The sequence below is a fragment of the Zea mays genome, chromosome 3, assembly GCF_902167145.1.
Source record: "Zea mays cultivar B73 chromosome 3, Zm-B73-REFERENCE-NAM-5.0, whole genome shotgun sequence".
Classification (NCBI taxonomy): domain Eukaryota; kingdom Viridiplantae; phylum Streptophyta; class Magnoliopsida; order Poales; family Poaceae; genus Zea; species Zea mays.
The window spans coordinates 133,730,270-133,748,518 of record NC_050098.1 but is presented as its reverse complement, the minus strand read 5'-3'; positions in this window follow the sequence as shown (position 1 = coordinate 133,748,518).

Here is an 18,249-nt window from a genome sequence, read left to right as displayed (position 1 = left end):
GACTTCACTGATCCAGAACTCACACTTGCTCAACTTTGCATACAGCTAGTGCTCTCGCAATCTCTGCAATACCATCCTCAAATGATCCGCATGCTCCTCTTCGCTTTGAGAATATATCAAAATATCATCAATGAATACCACCACAAACTTATCAAGGTAATCCAAGAATACACTGTTCATCAGATTCATAAAGAAGGCTGGTGCATTTGTTAGACCGAAAGACATCACTGTGAACTCATACAACCCGTACTTGGTAATGAATGCCATCTTCGGAATGTTTGAAGGTCGGATCCTGAGCTGATGATAACCTGACCTCAGATCTATCTTGGAGAACACGCTGGCTCCTCTCAACTGGTCGAACATATCTTCTATTCTGGGCAAGGGGTACTTGTTCTTGATGGTGACCTCATTCAGAGCTCGATAATCGATACACATCCTTCTGGTGCCATCTTTCTTTTCCACAAATAGGACAGGGGCAGCCCAAGGCGAGGTGCTTGGCCGGATGTAACCTTTCTCTGACAGCTCATCAATCTGCTTCTTGAGTTCAACCAACTCTGGCCCAGATACTCTGTAAGCTCTCTTAAAGATGGGGGCGGTGCCAGGAAGAAGCTCTATGGAAAACTCAACTTTCCGCTCTGGTGGCATACCTGGTAGGTCCTTTGGAAACACATCTGGGAACTCAGACACAACCTTGATACTCTCAATTGGGTCTGCTTCACTACTATCGACAGCCATCTGATAACAACTTCCTTTCTTTGGCTCAGGCGGGACTAACTCGGTCACCACTTCCTCTCCTAGTGGGGACACCAACTTGATTGTCCTCTTATCACAACTGATAACTGCCTGATACTTATCTAGCCAATTCATCCCTAGGATGACATCTATTCCCTGAGTACCCATCACTATGAGGTTAGGGGGAAACGCTATCCCCCTTATTTCCACACTTACATTCAAACAAATGCTATCGGCTCAAATTCTACCCCCGGCTGAGTCAATTTGAATGGGGGTTGACATGGTAGTTATTGGAAGACTATGTGCTTTTACCCATGATGCAGTAATGAATGAATGTGTTGCTCCAGTATCAAATAACACTTCTGCAATGTGGGAGTTGAATGGAAACATACCTACTATCATGCCGGGGGTCTCCTGAACTGCTTCGGTCTCCAAGTGGTTCAGTCTCCCATGGTTATAGCGCGGCTGAGAGCGGTTGCCTGCTCCTGGCTGAGGCATATTCTGCTTTGCTGGGGCATTGGGGCCTGACTGCTGCTGGGCTGCCTTCTTCAGACATTGCATCACCCAGTGGCCTTGCTCTACACAGTGGAAACATGTTCTATTTCCAACCTGAGCTGGTGCTGCCTGACTGTTCTGCTGGTTTGCTGGGGCAGGAAGACGAGGTGCCTGCTGATTCTGCCTCTGGAACTGACATCCTCCTGACTAATTGTTCAGGCAATTCTGATGCTGATGCTGAGGAAACTGCCTTTGAAACTGCTGATGCTGCTGAGGTGGACGCTGGTTCTGCCTGAACTGCTGAGGTTGATTGCTTGAGAAACGAGGGCGATTGCTGCTTCCAGGCTGGGGTCCACTGATCTTGCGCTTGCGATCCTCCATCTCCTTACGCTTCCTCTCTTTCATGATTGCTCTGTCGATCAGGTGCTGGAATATCGGGAAGGTATGATTCATCAGCTGATACTGCAGAGGGTCAACCAAGCCTCTCAGGAAACGGTACTGTCGCTTGGCGTCGGTGTTGACATCTTTAGGTGCATAGCGAGACAACTGCAGAAACCTGTCCCGGTACTCACTGACAGAAGATGACCCTTGCTTGAGGGCCAGGAACTCCTCCTTTTTCACTGTCATCAGACCTGCAGGAACATGGTACTGACGAAAGCTTCCTCTGAACTCTTCCCAGGTGATGGTGTCGGGGTTGGCATGGGTGGCGAGATAAGACTCCCACCATGACTGGACTGCTCCTCTCAACAGGCGGGGACCATACAGAACTTTCTCCCTGTCATCGCACTGAGCGGTATGCAACTCCCGTTCCACAGTGCGCAACCAGTCTTCAGCATCCATGGGGTTAGAAGAATGAGCAGACATTGGGGGATGACCTCTCATGAATCACTACAACTAACTTGTTAATCTATGACGCTCAATCCGTGACGATACCTGCAAATCGTCATAGATAACCGTCACAGATGCTCATCTGTGACGGTTTCAATGGTTATCTGTGACGATTTGCAGGTATCTGTCATGGATTGAGCGTCATAGATTAACAAGTTTGTTATTCAGCATGCTTGTCTCTAGGCATCTGAGGCATCTGAGGTTGAGGTGGTGGCTACTGCTGCTGCTGCTGAATGGTGGCCAAAGTCTGACCGATGGCTTGAACTACCTGAGTCTGCATCAGGAACATCTGCTCGATGGACATCGGGGGCGGGGGCGGCAGTTGCTGTTGCTGGGGTACCTCATCTTGCTGAGCTGCTTGCTCCTGCTGAGCACGCCTTCCTCCTCTGTGCCTGTTCTCTGACATCTGCAGAATGCAACCACACATCAGAACTGATCTTGCAAATCTTGCAGCATAAGAGAAGAGTATAGAATTCTTCAACAACACTGAACAGGTGAACATCTTCACTGATCTCCAACACAGACCAACACAACTTCTCAGATAAAGAGGAAAGTGGAATAAAAGGTTTCCCAACTAAATAGCTAATTCCATTAACATATGACAAGTAAACCAAAATGCAGGGGATGCCCACACTTTGGTGACAGTCATTACAAAGATCCAAATCAAACATAGTTCATCATGACAAACATAAATGCACAGGATATAGCAAACTACCCTGTCTAACTAAGACTAACTAAAAGCGAGACTAATGCTAAGACTATAGCTTCTATGTATATATTTCGTATTAATTACAGGATCCGACTCTCACGATCTATGGTTCTAAATTTATCTTGGTCTTGCAGTCAGGATTGCCATAAGACTGGTGTCCACGCCGAGGTGAGCGGTATGGGTGCTGAGTCCCGACAGGAGCGGGGGAACCATCATCCAGGTGACGACGTTCCACGCGCTCAGCCCGCAGCTGGGCGATCTCAGCACGAGCCCTACTCAGCTTGTCTAATGCATGGTCCAGCTCCATGTTTAGCACGGCGGCTAGGTTGACTATGCTGCTCAATCTAGGATTGTCCTCACCAACAGGTGAGATAATCACGCCTCCTGTGCTACCAGATGGATGGCGGGGGTAGTACCTCAGGTTGAGACCATCAGCTACCCCACCGAGAACTGAGCAGTAGTGCGAAAGCGCACGCCGTGCGGCATCTTGCATGGCCGCCTCAGCTGAGTCCCGCTCAGAGATGGAATAGTGCTCCGAGCAGACCTCAGCACCCCAGAGACTGTTCTCCGGACGGCGCACCAAGTAGGTCGCCTCCCAGCGGTTCGGGTAGACCCCGCGACTGTGCTGGAAGACCACACAACGATACTCGATAGACCAAGTACGCCGATCAAGTGCCCGACGTAGAAGGGTGTCGAGCGCATCATGGAAGTGACACCCGTGAGCAGCGTCGCGAGTGATGGGCCAAGCAACCCATCCTTCTGGCTCCTGGTGAGCAGAAAAGTCGGTGTCATGGCTCGAGCTGCTGTCGCCTCCTCCATCGTCTGGGTCTCCTCTGGTAGCTACTCCAGGGGCTGGGGCGCTCAGTGGTGGTGCAGGGGGCGCCTCCAGGGGAAGCACAGGGGAGCAACTCCTCATAGACTCTATCTCCTGCTGGAGCGAGAAAGAAGAGCCATGCTGCTCCTGTCGTCGACGTTCCTGCTCCTCATGCAGGCGGTGGTGCAGCCTCTCCAAGTGGCTGGACTGACCGGTCACGGGACGGCGAAGCGGAGGCTCCACGAGACGAGAGGGTAAGAAGGGGATGACAGACTTCCGTGCGGTGTGTCTAAGACGAGCCATCTACAAAGACACCGCAAGCATAAGAGTGAGAACAGAACTAGTATGACCAGCAAGTAATGAACCATAAATAAATAAATGAATAATTAAAATAAAACACAATTTTCAGCAAGGTATAATATATAGTAGAACATAGGTTTGGTCGATATGACCAACTTTTGAAGGGATATCAAAGTCAAGGCAGGGACAGGGGTCTATAATCTTTAGAACGACCATTCTACTCTAGGTTAGCGGTCCTACAGTCAGCACGACTTTGATACCACCTATGTCACACCCAGTTTTAGAAGGTAAACCGAATGCGAACCATGTACGTGCCAGGATCAGCAATTCACGTACACATCAGTTACATAACATGGACATCATCACACAGTGCTCAAATAGTATTAAAAAGGGAAATAATAGTCGATTACATCATGATGTCCAGGACATCCACATAGTCTTTACAATAAATCAAAGTGCGAAAACGAAACGTAGATAAACGCGGCCTTCACAGGCAGCCGACTGGGGATTGCCGCTAACCCACACCTAGAACTCATCGTAGTCTTGAAATTCCTGGAAGTCTCCTTCCACGGCTTCATCTTCTCCTGAGCAGTGGTTGCAATGCGGACAACCTGGGGAAGGGAGGGGTTGGTGTGTAGAGCAAGGGTGAGTACACATCAACATACTCAGCAAGCATCCTGTTTGGCTGTAGTGGACTAGCTTTATGTGGGGGTAAGTCAAGCAGTTGCTTTTAGTTGGTCAGATTAATATTACTAGTAAATAAAGCGAAGTTTTAGGATTAACCCACATTATTAACCCAAGCGTACTCCTTTCCAAACGGAAAGAGCAACACTTACCATTACCAGAGTCAATTCCAAGAACCATCAATCTCATTGCCACCTGCAAATCCGAACATCTCTGATCAAGTACCACTAATCACTGGAGCTCCCTTGGCCGCTCATAACCACGAGCATGGCTGATATATCAGTTTTCATACACTCTGCAGAGGTTGTGCACTTTACCCACAAGCCGTGATTCCCTTTCTGCCCGGAGAGAGCTACTCCCCATTGACCACTACCTAGGTGGTCTAGCAGGGCATCACTATGTAGCCTTTACAAAGATTCCCCGAGGCTGTAGCCACCCATTAGGTTTCCTAAATGTACCGCACTCCTCCCCATGGGACAAATCAACCTTGACAGAGCGAGCCGCATACACCGAGCCCCATTGACGGCACGACGGCTAAGCGAACTACCCCCCGGTTCCTCTAATTATTCAGCTAAGGGCGTCCCACTCCACCCTCATGGTTGCACTGTTTTCCCGGGCGGTCATCCGACGAACAGGTCCTTACGGAGAGGCACTCGAGAAACCACTCGAGCCCCCTTGAAGGTCACAAGTATAACATCATAATAAAAGAGGGGAAAATAGCGTATCATTGATAATTCTCATCATGTTCATTGATTAGAGTTGAGCAATAGCATAAAGCTAAGCAATAATAATCCAACCCAAATAGGTAAACAAGGACATGAATAACAAAATCTAGTCGATCCTTAGGTATAACTGTGAAATGCGGGAGGTGAATTAAAGAATGTATAGGACAGAGATAGGTCAAGGGACACTTGCCTCCACCAACTGACTGCTGCTCAGGGGCTTCTCCTGCGAGTTCTTCGGGCTCCTCAATCGGATCGTTCTCTATGTGAGCGCAAACATACATACATCCACACATTTAATACAAAAGAACAGTACACCATACAATAGGATGCAATAAATAAACAGACGTTCCACGCGGGCTCGCAATTACGGTTAAGAGAGAAAGAGGAAAAGAGAGTCGAGAAACGATCCCGTTACATTATTATAAATTAAACAACTCGTTCGATTGAAGGGCATTAATGCGGACACTACGTTTAGCATAAAGTAAAGTTATGTTTCATGTCAAATCGTTGTAAGCGGTTGAAGATAAATTAAAAGGATTGTCGCGCGGCGAGACACGCGACATAGCACTTTAAATTGAATTAAGGAAATCAACGACTCGTCGCGCGACCGAGCGCACAACGAGACACTTTGCATTAATTATAAAGAGACGTTAAGCTTCGCACGACGAAACGCACGACGGCATACATCAACTGAACTGAGTCTAAAGTGGAACGTCGCGTGACTAGACGTGCGACGTCACACATTAAACAACCTAAAATTAAAATGGATCGTTGCGCGACGAAGCGCACGACGCAACACATCAATAGGATCTGAACTTAGATAAATTCGTCATGCGACGAAGCGCGCGACGCAGCACACTAACTTACGGAGTTTGAAATTAACTACAAACCCAAAATAATCACCGCGCGCGTGGGTTTGCGCACGCGGGAACACGTTAGGGGGTAAACGAGGCCACGTGAGTCGCGCCGGGGGCCGGGACGCCGCGCGCAGGGGGCCGAGGCCGCGCGCAGGGGGCTGCGCGCCGGAACAGGGGCCGCGCCGGGGGTAGGGGACCGCGCCGGGGGGCCGGGGAGGCCACGCCGAGGGCCAAACGCCGCGTCGGGGGCGGGCCACGCCGGGGGCCGAGCCGTTGCGCCGGGGGCAAGGCCGCCGCACCGGGGGGCGAGCAGGGGGCGCGCGGACCACGCCGGGGCCGGGGGCGCCGCCACGGGGAGGGGCAGGGGCGGGCGCCGCCACGGGGAGGGGGCAGAGGTGAGCGCCGCCGTGCGGGGGAGGGGCAGGGGTAGGGGCGAGCGCCGCCGCGCAGGGGCCGGGACGGGGGCGGGCGCCGCCGCGCAGGGGGCCAAGACGGGGGCGGGCACCACTGCGCAGGGGGCCGGGGCGGGGTCGCGCCGGGGCCGAGGAGGGAGGGGCGGGGGTGAGTGCTGCCGGGGCAGGCCGCCGCACGCAGGGCGAGCGCCACCACGGGCAAGGGCACGCGCGCAGGGGAGAGAGGGAGGGCGCGCGCAGGGAAGAGAAGGGGAGGGAGAGGGAGAGAGAGGAGAAGGGAAGGGGAGGGGAAAAACTCACCTCCGGGGATCCAACTCCGGCGATCACCGTCTCCAAAACCTAGGGCACCACGGGGAGAGAGAGGTGGGAGAGAGAGAGAGAGGTTGCTGTGCGGGAAATCCAAATGAGAGAGGGAGAGTAGGAGGGGGGCGCATGGGGGGGGGGGGGGTTGGCAGGGGCGCCGGGGCGCGCGGGCCGGGTCGGGCTGGGCTGGGTCACATCACGGATCGAAATCCATGACACGCACAACCATTAAACGGAATCCAATCGCAAACCGAAATCCGAAACAGGACGAGACGAACACGCGACATCAGATAAAGAAATGCGCTTCAGCATGATGCAACACCCATGACACTTAGGTTTTGGTTTATACATGACACAGACACCTGTCACTATACTGGCTTGAAATTGGGAAGAAAGAGCGAAACAGGAAGAGAAAAGAGAGTAACGCCCGAATTTGGTGAGAGAAAAGAAGAAAAAATTCTACCCCCAAATTCAGGGCATTACAGACGGGGAGGAACCTGGCGAAGGTAGGGGTCCGGTGCTGGCACGTGCCCAGACCTTGTCCTGCACTGCCCACTGCTGTCGCGTGGCTTGTGGCCCGACACAAACTAGCGGGCCAAGCCTGGCATAAAGCCCACCCAGCCGAGCGGCATCTACATTTATTGCTGAAAGGACGCGCCGCCTGCCACCACGCCAGCGGGCGACGCGCCCTCCCAGCATTAAATGCATCCTGTCCAATCCAATGGCAGGCGGCATCAGGATCATCCAGCAGGCAGCGCGTCTGACCGGTCAGCTGGCAAACAGTGCGCCCGTGCCGAGCGGTGCACCGTACTCGTCATCCCTTCTACAAGAAGCCTCCCCTGCACGCCGAGGATATGGAGATCTCGGGTGTCAGAGCGCTAGAAGATCGCTTCAGCAGTACACGTTCGTGGCTCCAAGTACAATATTCGTTAAGCCCCTGGGCCCATATGTCGGGGCTCAGTACCTTTGTGCATGCCCCCCTTCGGCTATAAAAGGGGATGCATGCGACGTTACAAGACAGGTTCACTCACACCCAATCTTAGGCAGACACTCACAAGTTCATACAAGCTTCCAAAGCAATACATCACATAGTGGAGTAGGGTATTACGCTCCGGCGGCCCGAACCACTCTAAACCCTCGCGTGCTCCCGTGTGTTGATCCACCAGTCTCATAACAAGCAAAACGCTTAGGCCCCTCCTCTTTTTAGGATTTAGGGCGGGTGCAATCCGCCACCCGACCGGAGAGATTTTCCCCTCCGACAGGTACCAAAGACCAAACTTAGGAGTATAAACTAAATATCTCAAGATTCTTTTCACGGCCCTAAGGTGAACTTCCTTAGGATTGGCTTGAAATCTTGCACACATGCATATGGAAAGCATAATATCCGGTCGAGATGCACATAAATAGAGTAAAGATCCTATCATCGACCGATATAACTTTTGAACCTCCCGTGTCGAGGTCGAGATGCCCATTTGTTCCCATGGGTGTCTTGATGGGTTTGGCATCCTTCATTCCAAACTTAGTAAGTATGTCTTGAATGTACTTCATTTGGCTGATGAAGGTGCCCTCTTGGAGTTGCTTGACTTGAAATCCTAGAAAATACTTCAACTCCCCCATCATAGACATCTCAAATTTTTGAACCATGATCCTACTAAACTCTTCACATGTAGATTTGTTAGTAGACCCAAATATGATATCATCAACATAAATTTGGCATACCAACAAGTCTTTTGCAATAGTTTTAGTAAAGAGAGTAGGATCGGCCTTGCCGACTTTGAAGCCATTAGTGATAAGAAAATCTCTTAGGCATTCATACCATGCTCTTGGCGCTTGCTTGAGCCCATAAAGCGCCTTAGAGAGTTTGTAAACATGGTTAGGGTACTCACTTTCTTCAAAGCCAGGAGGTTGCTCAACATAGACCTCTTCCTTGATTGGTCCATTGAGAAAAGCACTCTTCACGTCCATTTGATAAAGCTTAAGGCCATGGTAAGTAGCATAGGCAAGTAATATATGAATTGACTCAAGCCTAGCTACGGGTGCATAGGTTTCACCGAAATCCAACCTTCAACTTGTGAGTAGCCCTTGGCCACAAGTCGGGCTTTGTTCCTTGTCACCACACCATGCTCATCTTCCTTGTTGCGGAACACCCACTTGGTACCCCCTTATGAATATCGCCGAGGATGGTGTTCACGGGGTGATCTCTTTGAATCGCCTGGTGGACTCTTGGGTGTGGCGGTCTTTGACCCTATTCATCTTCCTTGACTTGATCATTGTCATCTCCCCCTTGATCATTGCCCTCCTCTTGAGGTGGCTCATCTTCTTGATCTTCTTCTTCATCATCTTGAGCCTGTTCCTCATCTTGAGTTGGTGGAGATGCTTGTATGGAAGATGATGGTTGTTCTTGTGCTTGTGGGGGCTCTTCGGATTCCTTAGGACACACATCCCCAATGGACATGTTCCTTAGCGCGACGCACAGAGCCTCTTCATCATCTAGCTCATCAAGATCAACTTGTTCCACTTGGGAGCTGTTAGTCTCATCAAACACAACACAAGAAACTTCAACTAGTCCAGTGGACTTGTTAAAGACTCTATATGCCTTTGTGTTCGAGTCATAACCAAGTAAAAAGCCTTCTATAGCCTTAGAAGCAAATTTAGATTTTCTATCTCTTTTAACAAGAATAAAAAATTTACTACAAAGACTCTAAAATATGAAACATTGGGCTTTTTACCGGTGAGGAGTTCATATGATGTATTCTTGAGGATTCGGTGAAGGTAGAGCCGGTTGTTGGAGTAGCAGGCGGTGTTAATCGCCTCAGCCCAAAACCGGTTCGGTGTCTTGTACTCATCAAGCATGGTCCTCGCCATGTCAAGTAGAGTTCTATTATTCCTCTCCACTACACCATTTTGTTGTGGCGTGTAGGGAGAAGAGAACTCATGCTTGATGCCCTCCTCAAGGAAGCCTTCAATTTGAGAGTTTTGAACTCCGTCCCATTGTCGCTTCTAATCTTTTTGATCCTGAAGCCAAACTCATTTTGAGCTCGTCTCAAGAATCCCTTTAAGGTCTCTTGGGTTTGTGATTTTTCCTGCAAAAAGAACACCCAAGTGAAGCGAGAATAATCATCCACAATTACAAGACAATACTTACTCCCGCCGATGCTTATGTAAGCTATCGGGCCGAATAAATCCATGTGGAGTAGCTCAAGCGGCCTGTCGGTCGTCATGATGTTCTTGTGTGGATGGTGGGCACCAATTTACTTCCCTGCTTGACATGCGCTACAAACCCTGTCTTTCTCAAAATGAACATTGGTTAGTCCCAAAATGTGCTCTCCTTTAGAAGCTTGTGAAGATTCTTCATCCCAACATGGACTAGTCGGCGATGCCAGAGCCAACCCATATTAGTCTTAGCAATTAAGCAAGTGTCGAGTTTAGCTCTTTTGAAATCAACTAAGTATAGCTGACTCTCTAACACTCCCTTAAATGCTATTGAATCATCATTTCTTCTAAAGACAATAACACCTACATCAGTAAATAGACAGTTGTAGCCCATATTGCACAATTGAGAAACAGAAAGCAAATTGTAATCTAAAGAATCTACAAGAAAAACATTGGAAATAGAATGGTCAGGTGATATAGCAATTTTACCAAGTCCTTTGACCAAATCTTGATTTCCATCCCCGAATGTGATAGCTCTTTGGGGATCTTGGTTTTTCTCATAGGAGGATAACATCTTTTTCTCCCCAGTCATGTGGTTTGTGCACCCGCTATCAATGATCCAACTTGAGCCCCCGGATGCATAAACTTACAAAACAAGTTTAGGCCTTGTTCTTAGGTACCCAAACGGTCTTGGGTCCTTTCTCATTAGAAACAAGCACCTTGGGTACCCAAACACAAGTCTTGGAGCCCTTGTGTTTGCCCCCAACATATTTGGCAACTATTTTGCCTGATTTGTTAGTTAAAACATATGATGCATCAAAAGTCTTAAATGAAACATTGGGTTCATTTGATGCAATAGGAGATTTCTTTTTAGGCAATTTAACATGAGTGGATTGCCAAGAACTAGATGCCTCACTCTTATACATAAAAGCATGATGAGAGCTAGGGTGAGACTTCCTAGAATGAATTCTCCTAATCTTGTGTTCGGGATAACCAGCAGGATATAAAATGTAACCCTCGTTATCCTGAACCACGGGAGCCTTACCCTTAACAAAATTAGACAATTTCTTGGGGGCATTAAGCTTGACATTGCCTCCCTGTTGGAAGCCAATGCCATCCTTAATGCCAGGGCGTCTCCCATTATAGAGCATGCTTCTAGCAAATTTAAAATTTTCATTTTTTAAGTCATGCTCATTAATTTTAGCACTAAGTTGAGCTATGTGATCATTTTGTTGTTTAATTAAAGCTAGGTGATCATGGATAGCATCAATATTAATGTCTCTACATCTAGTACAAATAGTAACATGATCAACATTAGATGTAGAGGGTTTGCATGCATTTAATTCATCAATCTTAGCATGTAACATGGCATTCTCATTTCTAAGATTGGAAATAGAATCATTGCAAACATTTAAATCCTTATCCTTAGCAATTAATTTTTCATTCTCAATCTTAAGGCTAGAAAGTGATTCATTCAACTTGTCAATTTTAGCAATCAAACTAGCATTATCATTTTTAAGGTTGACAAGAGAATCATCACACACATTTAACTTTTCAACCTTAGCAATTAGTTTGGCATTTTCATTTCTAAGGTTAGAAATAGTGTCATGGCAAGTGCTAAGCTCACTAGTCAATTTTTCACATTTTTCTATCTCCTGAGCATAAGCATTTTTAACCTTAACATGTTTTTTGTTTTCCTTAATAAGGAAGTCCTCTTGGCTATCTAAGAGTTCATCCTTCTCATGAATAGCACCTATCAACTCATTTAATTTTTCCTTTTGTTGCATGTTTAGGTTGGCAAAAAGAGCAAGCAAATTATCTTCATCATCACTAGAGTTATCCTCATCACTAGATGTTGCATATTTAGTGGAGGCTCTAGATTTTACCTTCTTTTTGCCGTCTTTTGCCATGAGGCACTTGTGGCCGACGTTGGGGAAGAGGAGGCCCTTATTGACGGCGATGTTGGTGGTGTCCTTATCGGAGGAGGAGTCGGTGGAGCTCTCATCGGAGTCTCACTCCCGACACACGTGGCCATCGCCGCCCTTCTTCTTGTAGCACCTCTTCTTTTCCTTCCTCTTTCACTTCTTGTCGTCGCCCCTGACACTATCACTAGACATAGGAGATTTAGCAATGAAATGACCGGGATTACCACACTTGTAGCAAACTTTCTTGAAACGGGGCTTGTAGTCTTTCCCCTTCCGTTGCATGAGGATTTGACAGAAGCTCTTGATGATGAGCGCCATCTCCTCGTTGTTGAGCTTGGAGGCGTCGATGGGAAGCCTACTTGATGTAGACTCTTCTTTCTTCTCCTCCGTTGCTTTGAAGGCAACGGGTTGCACCTCAGGTGTTGAGGTGGCGCCTCGCTCGATGATTTGTTTGGAGCCTTTGATCATTAATTCAAAGCTCACAAACTTTCCTATAACCTCCTCGGGAGACATTAGCTTGTATCTAGGATCACCACGAATTAATTGAACTTGTGTAGGATTAAGAAAAACAAGTGATCTTAGAATAACCTTGACCATTTCATGGTCATCCCATTTTGTGCTCCCGAGGTTGCGCACTTGGTTCACCAAGGTCTTGAGCCGGTTGTACATGGCTTGTGGCTCCTCTCCATGGTTGAGCATGAATCGATCGAGCTCCCCCTTGATCGTTTCCCGCTTGGTGATCTTGGTCACCTCATCTCCTTTGTGCGCGGTCTTGAGTACGTCCCAAATCTCTTTGGCACTCTTCAACCCTTGCACCTTATTATACTCCTCTCGACTTAGAGAGGCGAGGAGTATAGTAGTGGCTTGGGAGTTGAAGTGCCGGATTTGGGCAACTTCGTTTGAATCATATCCCTCATCCCCTACGGATGGTACCTGTGCTCCAAACTCAACAACATCCCAAATGCTAGTGTGGAGTAAGGTTAGGTGATGTCTCATTTTATCACTCCACATACAATAATCTTCACCATAAAAAACCGGTGGTTTGCCTAATGGGACGGAAAGTAATGGAGTATGTTTAGAAATGCGAGGGTAGCGTAAGGGGATTTTACAAAACTTCTTGCGCTCATGGCGCTTAGAAGTGACGGACGACGCGTCGGAGCCAGAGGTAGATGGAGACGAAGAGTCGGTCTCGTAGTATACCACCTTCTTCATCTTCTTTTTCTTGTCGCCGCTCCGATGCGACTTGGTGTGTGAAGGGGACCCCTTCCCCTTGTTGCCGGACTCTCCCGATGGAGTCTTCCCGAGGCTTGTGGTGGGCTTCTCGCCGGTCATGACCTCCTTCTTGACATGATCTCCCGACATCACTTCAAGCGGTTAGGATCTAATGAAGTATCGGGCTCTGATACCAATTGAAAGTCGCCTAGAGGGGGGGTGAATAGGTGGAATCTGAAAATTATAAACTTAAGCACACACTACAAGCCGGGGTTAGCGTTAGAATTAAAATCGAGTCCGAAAGAGAGGGTGAAAACAAATCACAAGCAAATGAAGAGAGTGACACAGTGATTTGTTTTACCGAGGATCGGTTCTTGCAAACCTACTCCCTGTTGAGGTGGTCACAAAGACCGGGTCTCTTTCAACCCTTCCCCTCTCTCAAACGATCACCTAGACCGAGTGAGCTTTTCTCCTTAATCAATTGGGACACTTAGTCCCCACAAGGACCACCACAACTTGGTGTCTCTTGCTTTGATTACAAAGGTGTTGAGAACAAGAATGGGGAAGAAGAAAAGCGATCCAAGCGACAAGAACTCAAATGAACACAAATATCTCTCTCTCACTAGTCACTAAATGTTTGGAGTGATTCTGGACTTGGGAGAGGATTTGATCTCTTGTTTGTGTCTTGGAGTGAAGTCTAGAGCTTCTGTATTGAATGCAATGGCTGAAAACTTGGATGCCTTAAAGTGTGGTGGTTGAGGGGTATTTATAGCCCCACCCACCAAAATGGCCGTTGGGGAGGCTGTCTATCGATGGGCACACCGGACAGTCCGGTACGCCACCGGACACTGTCCGGTGTGCCAGCCACGTCACCCAACCGTTAGGGTTCGACCGTTGGAGCTTCTGACAGCTGGGCCATCGGACAGGTCCGGTTCACTGTCCGGTGCGCCTTCTGGCGCCTGCTCTGACTCTACGCGAACTGTCCGCGCACTGTAGCGTTCACTGTTCACTTTTGCAGAAGACCGTTGGCGCTGTAGCGAGTTCGAGTTGATCCACTCTGGTGCACCGGACACTGTCCGGTGGCACACCGGACAGTCCAGTGCGCCAGACCAGGGCTGCCTTTGGTTTCTTTTGCTCCTTTTGTTTTGAACCCTATCTTGGACTTTTTATTGGTTTGTGTTGAACCTTTGGCACCTGTAGAACTCATAATCTAGAGCAAACTAGTTAGTCCAATTGTTTGTGTTGGGCAATTCAACCACCAAAATCATTTAGGAAAAGGTTTGACCGTATTTCCCTTTCAGTAACGCCATGTGGGGGGAGCTCGCTGGACTTCTCCGTCGTAGAAGCGCGCCGCCGCCGCCGTGTTTGTGGGAGAGATGGAGAGGAGTGGTGTGCGCCGTCGGATCTGCTGTTGATGGCTAGGATTAGAACGTAGTGATACCTGTTTGGCTAGATCCTATTGGGCCGTTAATCGGTATTCGCGCGGCCAAAAATAGATCGACGTGGTGGGCGGTCCTCGACCGATGAATTCTGATCCAACAGTGGGTAGTGACGGGAGATTGTTAATCGGGCCGATCTAATCTAGACCCCAGATTTCAGATCGGGCGGTCAGAAACCTTAGATACCCCTTCGGCCGTGTAAAACTGCAAAAGAGCCCATCGGTTTATTTAAAAACAACCCGCAGTCCACATATAGGGGATTCTGAGTCTAGAGATTTATTACACCAGGGCCCCCGACCTTTCTGGTTATTGAGGCGCAATCCAGAGAAGGGAAAATCAGAATAAATGAATTAGGAAATGCATTTTTAATACAAAACAATTCCTAGAACTTATTTAATTCATAGAAAATTCATTTTTAGTCCAAATTGATCCATTCTAGTTTCTAAAATTTTGTAATATTAATGTTTATCACCTAGAGTCTCTGTTTTGGCATGAAAACAGTAAGAAAATTTATTTCTCATTTAATCCTATTTCAAGCATATAAAACTTTTGGAAATTCATAACTTAAAATCTATAACTCCAAAATTAATGATTCCTATTCCTAGGTTCTTATTTTAATGTGTAGGTTTTTATTTTGTATTTTATTTACATGTTTGGTATGATGTTAATTTTTGCTATACTATGTATGTATTGTGTTGATACGAGTAGACAAGCAAGCTACTGTGGATCCCAAGGTTCAGCAGATAGAAATAGCTGAGCAGGAGCTCATTGAAGGCAAGTTGTGCCCTTGATCACTTACTTTTTCCCAGCCATGTTCTTATTATTCATAATGATCTGCATAGGTTAATTTTGATGGGATCTAATAGGTTACCCCAGTTTTGGCTATCTTTATACCTTGTTGCCACTGGATATTTTTGGGTTGTACTTGCTATTGCTTATTGTGGTTTTGGGTATGGAGATACACTATTCATGATTACACTTTTATTATCTGTTTATTATTATTGTTCATGTTAAGATCATTATGTTAATGGGAACATGGAGCGACCACCCGGGAAAACAGTGCTACCACAAGGGTTTAATGGGACGCCCTTGGCTGATTAATTAGGAAAGCTAGTGGATGACTACCTTACCCGAAAGGGGCAAGGGAAGTAGGGGAGTGGTTAGTGTAGGGACGTCCTTGGGTTGATTTTGCTGCAATGGCGGTCAGGCGAGGGATTCCTGCACTGGAGCTTCCTATAAACTGTAGCGGGTTTTCTGAAACTAGTGGAACTTTGTAAAGGCCTCGTAGTGTTACCCTGCCTCGCCTCCTCGGCAGAGGTGTATGGGAGTGGCCGTCTCTTGGCAGATGGGTAACATGACTTATGGGTAAAGATGCGCAACCTCTACAGAGTGTAAAACTGGTATACTAGCCATGCTCACGGTCATGAGCAGCTCGGACCCTCACATGATTAATCTATAGAATTAAAACTTAATTTGTCATTTGCATCGCATTGAGATTATTTTATTATTACTTTTATCTATTATTACTAAGGTTTGGTATTTACTTACACTTAGTAACCGCTAATAAAATTTTGACCAACTTATAAAAGCAATGCTCAGCTTCAGCCTTTATTTTGTTGATCAGCCTTACACTTCACATGAACTCCCACCTCTGGTGAGTTCAAGCACATTATTCCCCACGACTTGTTGAGCTATGATCGTATGTGAGCTCACTCTTGCTGTCTCACACCCCCACAGGAGAAGAACAGGTGGTCGAAGAGGAGCCACCTAACACTGAGGCTTTCGACTTGATCTAGGTGGCGTCTCCCAGTCAACTTTGTGGCGCCAAGGAATAATATATAGTTCGCTTTATTTTATCATTTATGTTTGTAAGACTTCCACTATATAATAAGTACATTTATGATATTTATGACATTTATCTCTATGCACTCTGTTATTGTATGTGTTGTCTTCTCTGGCGCATATATGAGATGCACCCGGCTTTGTTCCTTAAATCCGGTTGTGACAACATCCATGTTGCACATCCATATCTAATGTTGCCCCTTCATCAACTATCCATCCTTCACTTTAATTTTAACCACTTTGAGACTCCATCCTCATGGAAGACAATAACACAATACCTATCACTTTAGTTGCTTCCATCACCATATATGCTGCTAAAAGGGAAATGTGCTATATACCATTTATAACTTTGATTTGGTGACCAATGACCAACACAACCTAGAGAGCTAACTCGTTTGTCAAGTGCACACTTGCAGGTCCATTCGATTTAAATCGAGGTTTGAATTCCAATACTCAATTCAAATAAGGCTAGAAAAGGGCAAAATTTGAAAAAGGTGAGATATGGTGAGTTCACAAGTTTAAATATGTTATAAATGCCCTTATAAATATTTTTGAGAATTTGGCTAATCTAGAAACTTCATATATTGCAAAAGTGCTTTTTTGTGTCCATATTGAGTTGAAACAGGAACTTAAGTTGAATATGAGCTTGAGGTATGTATCTGTGACTTAGACAAGATGAACATACTCCAAATATGTTTTTCTAAGCCATAGGAAAGCTCTCAAGTACAACCAATTTGAGTTAGAGAAGGAAAGGCAAAGTTTGTATTTTTTGCTGTACAACCATGCTCCGATGGCTCACCGGACTGGTCCAGTGGTGCACCAGACCGAGTGCGCAGAGAGCTCTGCAGAAGGGGTTCAGTGGATTGGCGCACCAGACCGGTCTAGTGACCCACGGACCACTTATGTAGAGAGAATGTTTTTAAGGACTTAACGGTTGGCGCACCGAGCCTTGGTTCAACGACTAACTCTAGACTCGAACGGGTGGCACAATGGCTATCTGACGTGAGATTGTAAGTTCAATCAACCCCAATTAAGGGTTTTGGTGATTAAATGACAAAATAGATAATGTTTCTAACAAGTTTGCTCCTAGTGTATACTCAGTGTCAGTAAAGATAAAAAAGAGTAACAACTTTAATTGATAAAGTAAAAAGAAAGTATCAAGGACAAAGGAAATACATCAAGTGGTGCCTTGAAAAGTTTCCATACGACGATCGTGTAAAACTTTCTATATTTCTTAAGTCGCAGGATTTATTTCTTCCTTGGTAGTTTTCGCATAAGTAATGGTGTTTGCTATTGCTCAAGCCTCTAAATTCAAAAGCTATTTTGAAAACCAAATTCTTTGGACACTCTGTGAGTTCGACTAATGTTAGGTTTGAGAGATGGAGAGTCTTCCTATTGAGAAGCAGCAAAACTTTCTTTCAGAAAAGTTCAACTTGACTTCAGTTAAGTTGAACTTAACTTTCGTTGAGTTGAGCATTTCTTCGTCTGAGTTGAGCTTTTCTTTAGCTGAGTTGAACTTGACTTCAGATGAGTTAAACTTAACTTCAGTTGAGTTGAGCTTTTCTTCATATGAGTTGAACTTGACTTTAGCTGAGTTGAACTTAACTTCAAATGAGAAACACTCTAGTCAAAACCAGTTGAACCTGCCTCAGGGGAAGTTCAACTTGGGTTTTCTCTCCAAACCTCTCCGGTCAATACCACTTGAACTGGACGTAGGGGCGGTTCAACTGGTGTCAGGGTTAGCTGACCAGTCTAACT